This window comes from Triplophysa rosa, linkage group LG12, assembly GCF_024868665.1.
Source record: "Triplophysa rosa linkage group LG12, Trosa_1v2, whole genome shotgun sequence".
In the NCBI taxonomy this organism is placed as follows: domain Eukaryota; kingdom Metazoa; phylum Chordata; class Actinopteri; order Cypriniformes; family Nemacheilidae; genus Triplophysa; species Triplophysa rosa.
In genome coordinates, this window is record NC_079901.1 from 3,748,049 (window position 1) to 3,768,100 (window position 20,052).

General features: G+C 40.8%; 1 pseudogene; it reads right to left on the reverse strand.

Moving 5' to 3' along the window:
* Positions 1 to 3,441: 3,441 nt before the first annotated feature.
* LOC130563207 (uncharacterized) lies at positions 3,442 to 5,959 on the reverse strand (annotated as a pseudogene).
* Between the last annotated feature and the right edge of the window lie 14,093 nt (positions 5,960 to 20,052).

Here is a 20,052-nt window from a genome sequence, read left to right on the forward strand (position 1 = left end):
TGTGTGTGTGTGTTGTGTGTGTGTGCGTGCGCATCCGTGTGTGTGTGTGTCTCTGTGTCTGTGTGTGTTGGTGCGTGTGCGTGTTGTGTGTGTGGAGTGTTTTGTGTGTGGGTGTGTCTGTCTTCTGTGTTTCAACCTTTTCTTGTTTTTGCAGGTACAACTTTGATTGTTTTGCTTGTAGTCAATGTGTCTCATGTGCAGCTGCTTTGTAACAATGAAAATTGTAAAAGCGCTATATAAATAAAGTTGAGTTGTTCCTTTTTTAGTAATTCTACATTTTTGTGCATTTTGTCACCTGCAGGTACAGCAGAAACAGCGTTGGAGTATTTTCTTTTTCCTGCTCCAAATGAAAGCTAAAGGTATATTATTAACAGACCTGGGTAGATTATTTATTCATTGTAACCAGTTACTCATTACAGATTACATGACTTTTTTTCATTAAAGCCAATTTTTAAAAATCCACATATTTTGCATTTTGTGATTTTCAGTTGAGTAAAAGTATTTTTCACATATTTCATCATTGAAGATTACTTAAAAATAGTGTAAAAACCTTGTCTTGATGAACCCAATCTGTCTCTCATCTCATGGAATAAGTGTCTTGTCACAACCTTAGTGCATAACTGTCAACATTTTTGGTACCACATTCCGGGAGACCTGCGATCGGGGAGTGAATGGTGGCTGGGGTGTTGTGCAGGGCAAATAGGGCACCCCTCTGTTATAAATATTTTTACATCTTTTAATTACTTTAAATCTAACCTAACATAATTTTCAAGTCAAATTCTTAAATGTAAATCAATATATTTATTCAAAATAATAATACGGACTGTTTCATGCAGCGCACGAGGCCATGAATCCCTGAATGGTATATCTGCAAGGTATCATTTTAATTTAAAGGGGGCATTATTTTGCTGTTTTTGAGGCTTCGGTTATGTTTTTTGGGTGTTTAACAATGGATGTTCATTTTTCTAAAAAAAAAAGAGGCATCAGTTTTCTGAGTCCCCCGGAAACACTTCCGTTGTCGTTTGTGGTACTTGCAGCGCGTTTCTGCATTTGTTTGCGTTGCGAGAATTTGCAGCGCGTTTCTGTATTTGTTTGTGTTGCGAGAATTTGCAGCACGTTTCTGTATTTGTTTGTGCTGCGAGAATTTGCAGCGCATTTCTGTATTTGTTTGTGTTGCGAGAATTTGCAGGGCATGTGTCGCCAAACTAATGAAGATGCTTTCTGAATTTGCTGGTGTTTTTTCGGTTTGCATGTGTTTTCTTCCGTTGCAGCATGGTGACACATAGCGGCTTCTGTACTATTGTTCGCCGCTATCCCTCTTCTATCAGCAGTAGCTATCCCATTCCAACAAATACCTACCTTTTCCGGTTTGACTGATTTGTCGTTGTGTTTTCTGACTTGTCGTTTTGTTTTCTGACTTGTCGATGTGGTTTCTGACGTGTTATTTTGTTTTCCGAATTGTTGTTGTGTTTTAAGATTTGCTATTCTGTTTTTAGATTTGAAATTGCATTTTCAGATTTGTCATTTTGATTTTGGATTTTTTATTTTGCTTTTAGATTTGTTTTTAGTTTTGCAACTTATTGTTTTGTTTTGCACTTCTCGGCCACCGTACTCTTCTCACAAAACACCTGGATTTCTTCCGGTATACAGTTAGGGCCATAAATATTTGGACAGAGGCACATTTTTTGTTATTTTAGCTGTGTATCAATATGTTTTCGAGTTACAGTTTTATAATAGATATTGTCTTAAAGTGCACACTCTCAGCTTTATTTAGAGTGTATTCACATCCAGATTATCTGAAGGATTTAGGAATTACATCTCTTTAATATGAAGCTCCCCCTTTTTCAAGGGACCAAAAGTAATTGGACAGTTGAATAAAAAGTTGTTTTATTCACAGGTATGGGCTTTTCCTTAAATAATTTTGTCATAAATGAAGCATTTAAGAGCAGCCAAATCAACAATTTGGTACATTCTAAGAAAAAACAACACACCGCTGAGCTCAGTAACAAAACAATTGTGGGCGTTCATATGAGATAAAAGTGGTGGATGATGACATTATCCTCTCCATGATAAAGAAAAACACCTTCACAACATCCAGACAAGTGAAGAACACTCTCCAAGAGGTAAATATGTCAATGTCAACGTCCTCAGGCACTGGGTCACTGGTGTTTTTTGGTGATGTAACAGAAAACAGACGCATCTGGATTAATTCTTCACTTGTCTGGAAGTTGTGAAGATGTTTTTCTTTATCATGGAGAGGATAATGTCATCATCCACCACTTTGATCTCATGTGGACACCTAGGATTGTTTTGTTACTGAGCTCAGTGGTGTATTTTTTTTTCCCCAGAATGTCCCAAATTGTTGACTTGGCCGCTCTTAATGTTCCTGGCATATTTCTGACGGATGTGTAGTGTTTTTAAAATCTAACTATGGTCTGTTTCACTTGCATGGAGATCTCCCTGAACCCCATGATGTGGGTTCACAGCAACAGTTTCCAAATGCAAACACCACATGTAGAATCAACTCCAGACCTTTAACATGCTTAATTTATGAAGAAATTATTTAAGGAAAAGCCCATACCTGTGAATAAAACAGCTTTTGATTCAACTGTCCAATTACTTTTGGTCCCTTGAAAAAGGGGAGAGCTTCACATTAAAGAGCTGTAATTCCTAAATCCTTCAGATAATCTGGATGTGAATACACTCTAAATAAAGGTGAGAGTGTGCACTTTAAGACAATATCTATTATAAAACTGTAACTCGAATACACTTTCATACACAGTTAAAATAACTAAAAATGTGCTTCTGTCCAAATATTTATGGACCTAACTGTATATAAAGTCCCTCCTTCCGAAACGCTCTGATTGGTAAAGCTGACCCAGTCTGTCGTGATTGGTTCCCCGCTTAGAGCATGTGTGTGAATATGTCCCACCCATACCTTATCAGCGAGCTTCCGTTTCTCAGGCTGTTGTGAGTGGTCGGTCCCCCTCTCAGTGCACGCGTATTCATAAGCTTTGGCTTTTAGCAATAAACAGTAACATTGGCGTCAACTTCACTTCATCACTTAAAAACATGCGGATCGATCGAAGTGTAATGGAGTTCTGCTAGTGCATGTGCAAACGTCAATCTTTGTTAGAGATTGCAATTTTTTCTACTATGGCGAGGGAAATGACACCGGACCGATTGGGTCAGACCGGTTATATTAATTAACACTAATAACAGAAGTGTTAGTTTTGCCTTTTTATATTGGACCCAAGTTGGATAATAAAACAAGCAGATTGACTAGGAGACATTTGCAAGCAGGACTTCAAAGGACGTTTCATAGAAGTGTTTTAGAGGTATGCACACACACAATATAGTTAAATATACATCTGTTGATGCACTTAGACACATCATCAGTGATGGAACCTGAGGTCATTGGGTGTTTCGGGTCTTTCAACATCATACACCCTCACCCAGGCGACCCAGCCGAGATTGATCAAGTCCCGACTTGTGTCTAAGTAGCGTGTACCCACGGATCACCCCTCTTGATCCACAGCCATCTAGGCCTTCTCAGCTGCCTCTGTTGTATTCTTGATGGCCTTCCTCTGGGGTGCCCCTGTGATACCAAGCAGACTGCATGCTTTGCACAGAGATTGCGCTGCGAAGCCTCTACAGCCCACCTCGATTGGCACACACTGGGCGCGCCACCCCCGCGTGCGGCACTTCTCCACTAAGTCGGCATACTTGGCACGCTTCCTCTCATTGGCCTCTTCCATACGCACCTCCCAGGGGACTGTCAGCTCCAGAAGAACCACCTGTTTTCTTGCATCTGAGAACAGAACTATGTCTGGTCTCAGGGTGGTTTCCACAATGTGCTCTGGGAATCTGAGCTGCTTCCCCAGGTCGGCCTTCATCTACCAGTCCGGCGTGGTTCCAAGGAGTCCCACTGCCCCCCTTGGCTGGGGCTTAGGCTTCTCCCCGCTCGGAAGAAAGCAATCGCCTGCCTGGCTGGTCAGAGAGGCTTGTTCTGGGTGATGCAGGTGAAGATGGCTTCTGCTATCGCCTTCAGCACTTGGTCGTGGCGCCAAGTGTAGCGTCCTTCTCCCAGGGCTTTTGGGCAACAGCTGAGGATATGCTCTAGCGTTCCTCTTCTGAAGCACAAGGAACATAATGGTGTGTCGACCTTGCCCCAGCAGAAGAGGTTGGATGGGCTGGGTAAGACATCATAGATGGATGCAATCAGGAACTTGATCCGGTAAGGCTCAGCTCGCCAAAGCTCGTTCCAGGAGATCTTGCGGTCCACTGCCTGTTCCCATCTCGTCCATGCGCCTTGCTGTCGCATCCCCACCATCTGGCTAGCGCGCAGTTCCTCCACACCAGCTCTCACCTCCTCTTGGACCAGTCAGCGTCTGTCTTTGCCCCGGGCCTTGTCGTAGCGCGTGGTTGGAACGCTTCCTCCCAGTCCTGACTACGATGCCAGCTCGGGAGACATTCGGGTCACTGGATTCCCTGTACTGCAGCACCTCTCTTGCATGAGTAACCATGAACTCCTCATTCAGGCTGCTCATGGGAAGCTTCCGTTTGTTGTTCCCGTACAGAGCGATACTACTCAGGCTTCGTGGCAGACCCAGCCATCTGTGTAGGTAACGGCTGATCTTCCTTTCGAAGCCCTCTACTGTTGTTATTGGGAACTCGTACACAAGCAGGGGCCACAGGATCCTCGGGAGAACACCGTGCTGGTAGATCCAGGCCTTGAATTTCCCAGGCAGACCCGATTTGTCCACTGCTGTCAGCCATGCCCCCCAACTCCCGATTTGTGGCCTTAATGGAGGCAGCATCCTTCAGGGTGCAATCAAAGGTTTTGCCGAGGCTCTTTATTGGGTTTCTCGGTGACCCATGGAATCTGGGTGCCGCCCAGCGAGAAACAGAACTTGTCAGTCACTTTCCCTCTCTTGAGCACCAAGGACCTAGATTTTGCAGGCTTGAAACACATCCGAGCCCAGGTGATGATCTTCTCCGAGCTCAGGTGATGATCTTCTCCAAGCCCTGAAGAATCCATCGACACCCTCGCACTGACGTTGTTGTAACAGTCAGGTCATCCATAAAGGCTCTGATGGGGGGCTGGCGAACTCCAGACATGGTGAGCAGACCTCTACACTCGACTTCAGCAGACATGACCAGCATGTTCATAGACAAGGCAAAGAGGATCACTGAAATTGTACATCCAGTGATGATCCCTTGCTCCAGCCTATGCCACTCCGATGTTACTGTCCCAGGGGTGACTCTCAGCTTGAAACTCTTGTAGTAGTCCAAGATGAGGTCCTTGATTTTACTTGGGACATGGTGCCGATCCAGTGCTGTTTCCACCAGCTTATGGGGAATGGATCCATATGCATTAGTGAGGTCGAGCCACAGCACTGCTAGGTCTCCTTTCCCTTCTCTTGACTCTCTGATCAACTGAGTGACCACACCAGTATGCTCAAGGCATCCTAGAACCTTTGGGATTCCACCATTCTGTACAGCGGTATCGATGTACTCATTCTTCAGGAGGAACTCCGTCAACCTACGGGATAGGATGGCGAAGAATATCTTCCCCTCAACGCTAAGCAGCGAGATAGTTCGGAACTGCTCGATATTCTTAGCATTCTCCTCCTTGGGAATCCAGACACCTTCTGCAAATCTCCATTGTTGGGCTACCCTTCCCCTCCTCCAGATAAACCTCAGGATCTTCCAAAGCCGGTGAAGGAGTCTGGGACACCTCTTGTACACTTTGTATGGCACTCCGCTTGGTCCAGGAGCAGAACTTGCTCTGGCTGCCTTGACGACCTCCTGAAACTCCTTCCAACTGGGCTCCTTGCTGTTGAAGTCCGTGGTGGGTTCTGGGGGATCTATCAAATGTCTATCCCAAATAGGGACCTAGATCTTCCTCCAAAGCCGCATCACTGTAGGTATTGCGGAGATTGTGGTCGATCTCCATGATCTCCAAGGACAAACATCCACTGTTTGTCCTTACTGCCAGGAGGCCACTTGACCCGACGTTGTTCTGTTACTCCGCCTGGGTCTGGGGCTACTGGTTCATGGAGGTTCCGGGCACTGTGTGGTGACTCCGGGCCTGGCACCTCCTGCATTTCACCAGGGGAGATCCCTACGCGCCGTACCAGTTGCTCCTTTCGCAAGCATAAAGTCTATTACACAGAACAGCTTTCACAGCCGATGTCATGGAAGCTGTTATTTGACTGTTGGTTATCTTAGAATGTGTGTAACTGAATTCTTATTACCTGTAGGACTGTGATGAAAGTGAAAGTATTTAGGCACGCAACTCAGTCAAATGTTTACAATCTCTGATAACCAAACACTACTCCAGCGGCTCTTCCTCTTCTTTAAGGAAGGCCTCGCCCCTTTTTTGGCGTTTTCCTGTGGGCGGAGGTTATTAAAAACACTCGGAATAGTGACATCATGTACCCGGGAAGTAGAGAGCTGTAGTCCGATTCCAGCCGTTCTCTGTAGTCCTTGAAAAGCGAATTCTGTTAAAGACAATATCTCGCTTGGCATTGAACTTTGAGCTTTATAATTTTGTAGGTATTATTTATGCTCTAACAGCAACATTACACACACACTAACTAAAGGTTGAAAAATGGGATCGCGGGGAATGGCCACTTTAATATTTAAAATTTGCCAGAGATCTCAATGTCAGAAATGAAAAACTTCTAAACGCAGTTTAAAAAAGTACGAGCAATTTGTCCCTTCACTCATCCCGTAGTTCGGTTGTTTTAACTTTGTTTATTAGTTAGCAGAATGTTTTAAAAAATATTTACATGGATGGATGGATTTAGCAGTGTTTTCATATTGCAGTTATTATTTACAAGAACCGTTTATGGTCACAGTACGGGAAATATTAGAAATAAACTCTATATTACTCTGTTTTATTCAGAGTTATCTGCAGAACACAACACTCTTTTCATAACACGTTTTTTTGTAAAGGCAGAAAGTGTAAAAACAACAGCTAATTTGGTGTTAAAACATGATATCAGTTTTACTAGTTTAATTGGGACAAAGAAATTGGGAAAACTCGGTAGTTCTACTATCCACAGTGTGGGATGAGAGAGATAAGAGATCTCCAGCATTCTCTTCTTTTTTCAGTGTTCCCATTTTAAAGGATTATTCAGGCATTTGCAAATTAAAGCCATATGCAACCATTAGAGTGCTCTCACATGAAGGAATCTGAGAGTCATATAAAGGTCTGCCTGGCAATTTTCACAGCACGATTTTATACTGATACTATCATTTAAGGCACATCTAGGGCTGTGTTGGTTATTTGCGAGCAAAACTATGCAAAGCGACCGCAAACTACAATGACTGTCTAAATGTGAACACCACAGGCCCAACTACATTTAGTTGTATTCTTTCTCTCACTCTCTCCTTTCACATTTAATTTTTCATCCCACTGTAATGGGCTGTAATGATGTAGTCTTTATAGCATGTCCATTAGGCAGCTGAACAGCCGGATATTGGCAGGTATAGAGAAAGCATTTCTCAAGTGAAATACTGACCAGTTAAAATGATGGCATCCCTGACAGTAAGTGGCTGTTGTGCACTGCTGGCTAATGACAGGTAGCATGGAACAGTACTTTATAATGATTTATTACTTGACTTTACAAGGGCTTGACAAAATAATAGAAACAACATTTTCCTAAGGAGTGACTGCCACTCACTGAAATACAGTTGGGTCAATCTTGACAGCTATTGAATTGTGCTATCTTGCACTCAGCAATTTGAAATTGTGTTTCTCACTCAATAAACGGTAATATTTACAGAAATAAAAACAGTAGGTTCATGTTCAAGATGGCTAAAAGTAAACAAACAAAAAATAAGATATTTTGTTGCCATTTATAGTATTTAATCATATGTTGTTCCAAAATTGTATGACCTTCTTTCAGTCGTCAAACACAAAATGAGAAGTTAATGTATAATTAAAGTGGATGGCAACTTGGGGTCTTCAAGCTCCATAGAGCAGCATAAAAGTCAATTTGAGGCTTTGTGTAAATAACAAAATGATAGTTAAAAAAAGGTTCATTGTCTTCTTGTGTTTAAAGGGGTCATATGGCGCGAACACGTGTTTTTCTGTGTCTTCGGTGTGTTATAATTTGCCCATGCATGTATTAGACATGTAAAATTGCAAAAATTAAAGTGTCGGAACAAAAGATGCATTCTATCTAAAAGCGAATGCTCACCCAGACCTGCCTGAAACGGCTTGTGTAACCACACCCCCACAAATCCACGTCATATGAGTTGACTAAGACGCAAGTAAGGTGGGCGTACCTGTCAGTACAATTGCTTTGGAACCTGATGTTTCAAATATGGTAAGAAGCGTTACATTTCCATCACACGCTTGCAGTATTCGACCAATCACTACGCACTGGCCACCTCACTTTTCAGAGCTATGACCATTGTTAAAAATCTGAGCATTTCAGAGAGGCGGGGCAAAGAGGAGATACAAACATGCATGGTATGTGGAAAATACAATGTTTTTTAACCTTAACTCGTGTATACACATTGCCTTACATCTAAAACAATCGCTAATATTCGTTTTAGCCATGTCATATGACTCCTTTAACTGTTGAAGTCACCATTATCTTTCTTTGTATTGAAAAACTGTATGTTCCTGTATGTTTTCCAAGAGCAATGATTATCGTCACAGCAAGAATAAACCAAAGACACTAAAGCTGGAGATTTAACAGTACTATTGCAGGCCTTAACCTCTTACTCTGGATCTACTCTCATATATGTTGTGTCTCAAAGATTCTATTTTCTTTTATAATTCTCCATCATGTTAACGATTCCTTTCTCCTGGGTGCAATTTTCATCTTTGGCAAACTCTCAACAGATAACCTGCCTTTCTTCAATAGACTGCCAAGGAAGAGCAATAAAAGCTCTCTGCAAAGTAGAGCCCTGAACAATGGTGTGCAGATAAACTAAATGGCTTTTTGAGGAGTTCTAAGAGTAAGAAAAAAAGACTAAAAGAGAACAAGGAACAGATACGAGACAGAACTAGACATCAGATTTATGTCTACTTTTTTCATGACAGTTTTCACTCATTCCACAAAGTCTTGTGCAACCAGACCAATAAATATTGGGTATAATGTCTAGTCCACACTAGGGATGCAACGATTATAGATTTTTTGATGCGATTATAGTCTGAAGAATAATCACGGTTGCACGTTATGACGATTATTATGCATACATTAATTTCTACATTTTTACTGGCACTGACAAAAATGTTACTTGCCCGCCACAAAAAGTAATAAATAAATAATAATGTCTAGTTATTAGTTTGTATTTTTACCTAAGCAATCTTAACAAATAAGCTCATAATACCATGAAACTATTAGCCTAACTCTAATAATAATAGTCAATCAGTTACTAATAAAATTAGAACAAATGATCAAATTATGAGCAATAGCACAAATAAATGTAATAAAGCATACACACAAATAACGTTAACAGTGCTTTTTAGGTGTTTCAGGTTGGTCTAACTGTGATTATTAGGTACAGAAACTGAATAAAGGAGTCAAATGTAAAATAACACTTCATAGTCATCACAGTATACTGAAATATAGATCAAACCATATTAAAGTTATTAAAGTTGAGTCTGTTTTGTCTTCGTTTTTTGTTGTTTGATGAGCACTAAAACATATATATTTATTATGCTGCTGTCCCTTTAAGTGCTAGCAAGCACGGATCACATGCTTCCCTCCCACTGTTTTCATTTACAGCAAACTACAGTATAATGGATTTATCAACCTGATATAGAGCCTATTCTCTAACTAATAACATAAAATAAGTTAAATTGGTTCAACTTGCGTCAGGAGTAGACTTTGAATTTGAGCTCGCGCTAACAGAATGTACTCATCCTGTCAGCTGTCCTCGACGCGACGCTTCTTGTCTGGTGCGCGACTCCGTTAATGACATGCCACTTTGTTTGTTTACGGTGCACTGAAAGCCCAACTGTCACCGCTACAGCCTTGATTGTGAATGCACATGTAAGATTGGCTGTTTGGTCTCTCTGCCATAGTTAATCTAGTGTGTGTCGTGGCCTCTGTGTCTCTGATAAGCACGGCTCTTTAAGCTGGTGCACTGCTGGTGTAACTTTGCTTTCATTTAGTGCAAGTTGCAACGTTTCCGTTCCGTGCAACAGAAACATGCGGTGTAACGGAGCCTTTACGATTAATTAACCGTGACGTTTTTAGGCGCGGTTAATAGTGAACCTCGGTAATCGCTGCATCCCTAGTCCACACTGCAGCTTAGTTGTCTTTTCTACTAAGCAATTAAAATAAAGAGGAGCAAAAAAGTTGAAGAGTCTCATGTTCTCCTGTAAAAACACAGAAAGCTCACGCTTTTAATCATAACTAAGAACTTCAATCTTCTGAGATGTGAAAGAGCAACACACACCATCACATTTTGTTTTTGTTATTTTTTTAGAGGAATGGGATTATGTAAAAAACAATATAGGGTTACCACAGCTACAGAATACAGTGATAAAATAAATTACAGAAAAATACAGTTTTGTAAGATTCATGAGTCCGTACAGTATATTCTCTCTGTGTTGCTGTGAGTCTAGTCTAGATAGCTTTAAACAAATATGTTTTTGTTGAAACTATGTTAAAAACCACTGACTTCTGTGAAAGGGCAGCTGACAACCAGGGAGAGACCCAGTGACAGACAGGAGAGACTACTGACAGGAGGAAATAGACCCCACAGGGGCCAGACTGGGTTAGCTACCCATGTTGGCAGGATCCATCACTACATAGTGTAAAGGGTCCAGCCATCTATGGCTACATCTATGGCTTGTAGAATACCACTGGAGTCTGCAAGAGAAGGGGTGCAACATGACTCAGGGACAGACCACACAGCAACAGACTCAGGAACGGAAATGACAATGAGCCAGGAGATCAGCACGAAAGATGTTGGAACAATAGGACTGACAGGAATGAACTACAGAGTAGTGTTGTCAAAAGTCCCGGTAGTTTGGTACCAAGTTGGTACTTAAAAATAAAATAAGTTGTCTGTACCAATTTTTTTTTAAGATCCAGTGCCACCGATGTACCGGGTCAACCGGAAACTGATACACTGTCTGACAGGTTGTCAGTCGGAAACTGACGGAATGAGACATGATGAGCGGATAAGCACGGCTCCGACCCACAAGAGATGCGCACATAAATACTTTATCATTTCAATCATATCACGAAGAGAATGAAACAAGTTTTTTGGTGAAAGGAGGAAACCTCCGGATTTACTAAAGGAGTTAAAGTGGGCAAATTTTAAATTCTGTTATCCATTATTGGGAGATTATCAACACCTATGGGGCAGAAGGTTTGGAGTTAAAAACGAGAGGCCGAAGTCCCGGAAGGAGCTGGCAGGGCAGCCGAAGTCCAGGAGACAACAAGAGATTGACAGACTTGTGAAAGAAAGGAGGTGCCTTAGAAAGTGGAAGAAGTCCACTGAAGTGGAAAGGTCTAGACTCTAGAGGTACCACAGGGCGATATTAAACATCGCCTTGCAATGCTGCACAAAGCCTGAAAAAGCGAACCAGAACTGGCTACTATAGAGACCCTTACAAGTTTGTCAGTAGTCTCTTTAGTAAGTAGAAAACTGGTGCCCTTAAAGTACCCATAGCGGATCTTGAGGAACACCGGAGGAAAACGTATTCTAACAATTAGAGGCACATGTCAATCTCTATTCCAGAGGACATGTCACCAATTCAACTATCAGAGCACCTGATGGACACAAGGCCCCCTAAATGGAGCAATGTTGAGAGTGCAGTAAAGCATGCAATATCAGCATAAGCCCCTGGACCCAACGGTATTCCATACAAGCTCTACAAGAATGCCCCAGGAGTCTTGAGGTACATCTGGAGAGTAATGATAGTGGCACAGAAAAAAAAAACATGTGATACTGAAAGCCTGGAGAAGGGCTGGAGGGATTTTGATCCCCAAGGAGAAAAATTCTGCTACTATTGACCGGTTTCATCAAATCAGCCATAAGTTGAATGTAAGATTTTCTTCACCATTGTGGCGCAGAGACTGTCAGCGGTCTTGAAGAAAGACAATTTTGTCAACACAGTGCAGAAGGCAGGCATGGGGGGCTTCGTCTCTTCTCCGGAGTTCTCCTCCTCCTGCCACGGCTACAGCTTCTTAACGATGCTGTGTGTGCCATTCGTTTCTAATTTGTCCAACCAATGTTGCTACGTCAACAACTCTTTTACTAAATTTGCCGTCTTTTCCGCGCCTTAAGCGACTTGTTCAGAAGAAGTGCATAACGACAAACCGTGTCCTTTTGGATAAACCTTAGCTTTCATTCAGTAGGAAACTGTCATCAGTATTGCCCCGCGAGCGCAAGGTCTTGCTTTCCCGGTGCAGGGATTGCCCTTTCCGGGGTCTGTGAGTGAGCGGCAGGGAGAAGCAGCACTTTCAGTTCACCATACTGTGGACAGCACAGAAAAAAAGAGTACAAACTGCATTTCCAAAACCTGTCACTGTTATCGACTGTTTAAAAATATAAAAATTAACAGTTCGTCTGTAAATAAGCACATGTTTTGTCTAGACAGAGGCTGTCATCTATGAATGTGTTCTTGTACTGTAATGAGTATACTCATTATAACGTCATACATTATAAAGTACAAAACTGCACATTGCATATTCCTTCCCTGACTATTCTTAAGGCTAATTCACACTGATCCAAAAGACCCCAACAAATTAATTTGTTGAGTCAGTGTGAAACCCCTGTTGGCGTTTGTTGGATCAATGTCAATGAAAATTTTATTTAGAATGTTTGTATTTGTTTGCGTTTGTTGGATCAGTTTGAATTAGCCTTTATACAGTAAGGGATTATTTTATTTTAGAAGTCGTTATTTAGATCGAGATCTGACTTTGGATTTCTGTGATAAAGTATCCTTCATGAAAATTAACCATATGTTTTTTTGGTAAAAGTGTAGTTACCATGGTTTTTACTACAGTAACCTTTTTTTGTTTTGTTTTAACTGTAGTAAAACCACTGCTGCGTCCCAATTCGCCTACTTATACTACGCACTACATTTACATTTACGTTTACATTTACTCATTTAGCAGACGCTTTTATCCAAAGCGATTTACAGAGAGTTCAGGGAGCAATAAGCGATATATATATTATGGGATTACAAATTTATACAATGTTATATCTAGGTTAAAGTTATGTACATTATGTTTCACATTTTGAGATAAAGACGATTACATTCTATGAATATCAAGTAAGGCAGCCCAGATGTCTGAAACATTACCCTTTTGTCCTTATTCACTTCCTGACAATTGGGCAGGGTCCCAAGTTAAAGTTGAATGTTAAGCTTTAGGGCACAGCTAAGCCTTTGTCTCTATGATAATGTGAAGGTATGGGCAATACTGTCAGGCTGATTGGATTAGCACCTATGCATTTGAATGACACTGCTATGCTGATGAGACCTTGGCTGGGACAATTCCGGTAACGGCTGATTCCTGTATTGCATTTGCATGCTTTGTGTAAATCATCTCCACCTCTATGTATCCCGCCCCCTTGAAAGGTATAAAACTCTACTGTACTGAAATAAAAGTCAGACTTGGATGACTACAGCGATGCACAGCGAGTCCTCAATAAAGAGAACTTCTGTATGAAAGATATCCCAACGTCTCCTGGTCTCTGCTTCGACGAGGAAAAAGTTTCCTACAATATATAAACTTTATTCCCGCACTGGGACATACTAACGCAAAACCGAAGTGGCCTAGACGACACTGTAATCATGAACTGTCACGAACATAAAAATGTAATGTTTACTGTATACTTACATTATTCATTCAGAAAAGCATATTTTATTTAATTTCATTAATGCAGTGGAGCATCACTAAACTCCACCCTCTCGCGATGAGTTGTGGGTAATACCAGCCGTTAAGTGTCCATGGATTCACATTTCAAATTTTCACCGGAAATAGTGAACCATCCGGGTACTTTGAGAATACTCATTTCAGCACACTATGATTTGGGACATACTAATTATATTTTACAGTACTATTTAGGACGGATATGCAAATTGGGGCACAGCACATTTTTTAAAAACCTTGGTTATTTTTTGTAAGGGATTTGGAAATGTCCTACTCTCTGATAGCTTTGAAGTTCAGGAACCCATTTCTACTCCCTCCCACCTTGTCTATTTGTTCTCTCAACATTTTTTATTGATAACCTTGTCTATTTGTTCTCTCAACATTTTTTATTGATAATCGGACACACTCTTTTCCCACATGTTTACATTTGTACATATTTGCAAGTCTGCTTTAATGGGCCCTTTTAAGTGTAAATCCAATAGACCCAAAGGGATAGGGCAGAGGACTTCGCCGAACCCCTCATCCAAGGAATGTGCCTGCATCCCCAGCTTTGGCCTCTTCCACCCGTCACACCACTGGCTGCGTCCCTGTCGACAGATGCCAGCTAACCACAAAGCATTATAGACTGCATTTTGTTGAGCTTAAATGGGTGTTCCACTGGCGATCAATTGTGGGCTCAGATAGAAACGATAGTGCAGCATCAGAGGAGATGGGTAATGCTATACCAGACCAGGAAACAGGCGGGAAGACTAAAGCCCCCATGCCAAGCAGAAACGCCTAGCTAGAAAGAAGCTGGCTTGGCTGTGTTATAGGAAACAATAAAATATTAAGGGACACTGGATACCTCGTATCCTCTTGCTGCAGGCTAGAAAACATAGGAAGATAACTGTGGCCATGTGTGTCTGGGGCATTTGTGTGTGTTTAAGATAAAGGAGAGGTCAGTATAGACAACTGAGGAGGAAAGTGGCTATCAATGCTACTATTTGTCATTAATGACAAATTCATTTTGGGAGGGGGTGTTGGCAGGCGTGTCGCTAGACCCCTTTTACTGTGGCACGTTGACATCTATGTCCGTACGCGTCTGTGTGTTTCCTTGCAATAACTGCAGCAGCAGATAGCTGCGCAGTGCGGACGCAGGCGCGCAAGGGTGACGACACGCGACTGATGTAGTCTATGAAAACATGACGAAACTAAAGTAAGTTTCTAAATGATATCGATAATCTTATTTTGACTCGATCATTAATGGCCCCGTAGATGGATTTGTTTGTGCAAAGCAGGGAAATGGAAGCAGTAAGGAGATAATGAGTTTGAGGGAGGTAAAAACTTGATAAACACACTACTGTACATCCCCAGCCAGAACCTACTGTTCCCATAAAATAACAGCAATAGTGACAGAAGTGTAAATTTAACAACAGACAGAGGGTTAGTTGTAACACTTGCTTAAAAATATTGTTTGAGAGGTGAATATTGTTTATACATCTGTCTACAATAGATAGATATCCATCCATCAACCAAGCTATCCCTCATCTAACCATCCTTCTGTTATAGATCAATACATATGGATAGATATACAGAATGAAAAAAAGCTACATACTTACAATAAAAAATCATTATTGTCAATTTCTTCCCCCAATATTGTAATTTCAGTTATGATTTAAAATAAGGGAATTTACATATTTTTTATATCATTGTTTTGTATGCATTTTTCACAAAGTGGGGTTGGTTGTAACACTGTGTTACAACTAACCCCGCTATGCAAACTTCTTTCAAAGCCTAGTTAACAGTTGCTATGTGTGGTTGACATGTTTCAATATGGTGCTACATATTTACATAGCAAGACAGTGATTTAGATAATATAAGGTTGGATTTGGTGACTTGCACACCCAACTTAGAAATCAGAAAAAAAACATATGATGAAGAAATTTACTTTCTTGCTGTCAACACATTCACATGGCCAATATCTCCATGAAAACACATATCAAAACTTATCACAAATTTACATATGATGTCATATATGGCATATACGTGTGATTCATCAGACATTCGTATGCCGCCACTGAGCTGTGACCCAGTGCGTCTTCCACCCCCAAGCGAACCTGGAAAATTAAATCATGCGTTCTGTCTGTTTTCATTAAAATGGATATTTGTCAAACAAAGAAGCTATCATCATGGAAATACGTAAACTAACCCATTGCTTATAAATATATCGATTAGGCGTATTGTAGTTTTTTAAATGTTTTACTTTTAGTAGTGCATTTTAACTGTCGTAAATTACCTTAGAAGTAGCCTAAAATTTCAATAAAGTTTTGTACACAAAAGCACCCGTTAAGGTCTTTGCACATACAGTTCGAAATTTTCGTATGCGTTTTTTCATATTTGGCTCTCTTGTACGGTGTCTCTGAATTGTTAAAAAAGGCCACTCAAAATGCTTGACGGATGCAAGAAACACAGAAAATCAAACCCGGTCCGAATTTTTTTATGACGGACAAAAATATTGGAGGCAGTGTGTAAATGTGATTGACACAACGTGAGGTCGTATTTATTTTTTAACGTGCGGAAATTTCGGACGCAAATTTCGGACTCAATGTGCAATGGGCTTTACCCTTGTAATTTAAAGCATTTAAATGATCATATAATTAGGCTAGAAAAGAAAATACTTTATTAATGTAATGAAAATAAGAAATCGCATTGGAATCTATTTTTACATTGTCATACTAAACGGAAAAAAAACGTAATCTGTCTTTCTATTTGTCAATATTATGCATGTGGAGCTGACACAGGAGCAGGCATTCACAACACATGCGTGTGGAGCTGCCTGACGCAGGAGCCGGCATTCACGACGTATGCGTAAGGAGTTTACGCAGGAGCCGGCATCAATGTCATCACCACACACATTTCACGTGGTCTCATGGATGTACGTTAAAGACTGAAGACAGGAAATTGTTGAATAAAGTTGTTTTGTTTTATTAAAATGAATACACAATGAGTACAAACTCAACTTTGAATACACAAACTCAAATACACAAGGTATTTTCATGAAATTCAGATTAAACCACTGTAGTTACAACACAAAAGAAGATATTTTGAAGAATGTTGGTCACCAAACAACACTGGCCCCTATCGACTTCCATTGTATGGACACAAATCCACTAAGACATTGCTCACAGTATCTTTTGATAAAGAAGAGTCATATACTGTACGTGTTTTGAACTAAGAATCAGGTCTGCTTATACGTAAAAATAATAATTGGCAATAAATTAAGGTATAATGCATCAGAGTTAACTATTCCAGAGCACCATGTCATAATGTGCTATATTAGATGAAGCAATGTGTGTGTTGAAAAGTGTGAGCTTATAACTATACTTAAAGGGGTCATATGCCGGAAGTACGTGTTTTTCTGTGTTTTTGGTGTGTTATAAGTTGCCCATGCATGTATTAGACACGTAAAATTGCACAAATGAAAGTATGGGAACAAAAGATGCATTCTATCTAAAAGCGAATGCTCAACCAGACTTGCCTGAAACGCCTCGTTTAACCACACCCCGGCGAATCTACGTAAAATCGTAACATGATTTGACTAAGACCGCCCAAATCTACACGTAGTTAAGGTGGGCGTAATTGTATATCTCATTGTATCGTCTGTCAGTACAATTGCTTTGGAACCTGATGTTCCGAATATGGTAAGAGGCGTTACATTTCCATCTCACGCTTGCAGTACTTGACCAATCACTACGCACTGGTGAACTGGCCAATCATAGCACACCTCGCTTTTCAGAGCGATGAACTTTGTAAAAAATCTGCGCGTTTCAGAGAGGCGGGGCAAAGAGGAGATACAAACATGCACGGTATGTGGAAAATACAATGTTTTGTAAACTTTAAATGGTGTATATGTAGTACCCCTGAAAAGGAGGATTTCAATAATAAGTACAGTGCACGATGCTCTTCACTCACATTGTTTACTACGAATCCAGTTTTGATAACAAATCAACAGTTTTACAGTAATAAATGCATCCGTTTACATATTTAAATGGAGAAAATGAATTCAAACAATAAATCAGCACTTTTTAAGCACAACCGTACTGTAAATGCATTAAATGCCAGTGTCAGTTTAGATCACAAAAAACATTTCATTCAATTAACATTGACATGTATTTTTCCCAGTACCTGTCCTCTCACACTTCACAAAATGCATATAAAAGTGCACCGGAGGTAGCATGTGGGCTATACTACATTCAAATTCCAGATTACCCACAAGTTTGCAACTTTTACAGCATCCAATAATAAATCACACATTCAGCTGTTATCATCCGTAGAAGGACACTTCACAGCATAAGACACAACTGGTGAACATTTACCCCTTACATGTGTTATATACAGTGTGCGAGGAAACCCACGTGGTAGCATTAGCCGATTGCCATATCTGCTAGGGTACATTTCACTAAAACACTCTAAACTATACAATCAACTCGTGACATTCAATGAACTTTAAATCGACTGACTCATGTGGTCCTAACATTTAATTATTCACATACATATGCGTGTTACAATGTGCACAATTTCTATGTGCTAATGCTAGCGAATAGCTTTTACTATATAAAACGGTTTAACCTAACATTTCTAAACAGCATTTAGTGGAATACATTTCGAAGCAGCATTGAACATTTGTGTGCAAAGGTGCGTTTAAAATACCTGAAAAGGAGGATTTCAATAATAAGTACAGTGCACCATGCTCTTCACTCACATTGTTTACTACGAATGAAGCGCATCGCGAGAACTCCCACCTATTAGAAGACGCACGCCACACGCAACCAATAAGCTGCAACTATCTTACCCATAGTAACATTTTCATAAACAGAACATTTCAGTGCTATATATATATATAACATGGGAAAGTACAAAAAAAATACCAACATCTGATATATATATAATACTTTTCACAGTATCATTCCCAGCATATTAATATAGCACATTGCGTTACATCGCAAAACAAACAATAATATTCTTTTAGAGCTGTGCAATATGACTCCTTTAATTCTTCCATGCATCAATGTTTTGCAATTTTTACTTGCATTTTTCAACCCTGTAAAGAAGGCCTAGAAGTCTAGTGACCTAGTGTATCTATTTGCAAACCAGATGGTGGCTAACCTTACGCAATAGAGTTCCCATCAGCACCGGAGCTCCTCAAGGATGTGTTCTTTCTCCACTGCTATATTCACTCTACACAAACGAATGCACCTCTACAGACCCTTCTGTCAAACTCCTGAAGTTTGCAGATGACACCACAGTCATTGGCCTTATTCAAGACGGTGATGAATCTGCCTACAGAAAGGAGGTTGCTCAGCTGGCTGCCTGGTGTAGTCAAAACAACCTAGAGCTGAATGCATTCAAGACAGTGGAGATGATAGTGGATTTCAGAAGGAACCCTCCATCACTTCCTCCCCTCACCATCCTGGACAGCACTGTGGATACTGTGGAGTCATTCAGGTTCCTGGGCTCCACCATCTCTCAGGACCTGAAGTGGGAGTCCCACATAGACTCCATTGTAAAGAAGGCCCAGCAGAGGTTATACTTCCTCCGTCAATTGAGGAAGTTCAACCTACCACAGGAGCTACTGACCCAGTTCTACTCAGTGGTCATCGAATCTGTTCTGTGCACTTCAATTACTGTTTGGTATGGCTCGGCCACCAAATCAGACCTACGAAGACTACAACGGACAGTTCGTAGTGCTGAGAAAATTATTGGTGCTCCTCTGCCCACACTTCAGGACCTGTACGATTCCAGAGTGAAAAACAGGGCAAGAAAAATCATCATTGACTCCACACACCCAGCACACAAACTCTTTGATCTGCTGCCCTCTGGCCGGCGCTTTAGAGCACTGAACACCAGGACTTCCAGACACAGAAGCAGCTTCTTCCCCCAGGCAATCTCCCTCCTAAACAGATAACTGCTCCTTAAGAGCAATATTCCACTTCCACTACTCCTATAGTGTGCACTATAGTGCCTTATTATATCTACATCTTATGTATACATGTATATAACACTACCTCCACTTACTAAATTATCCATTTGCACAAGTGTACATACAATCTGTTAATATGTTTATTCTACTATATACTACCCTGTACAATGTCTCTTATATGTTATTATCCCCCATTTTCTGTAAAATAGTCTTTATTTTATATATGCA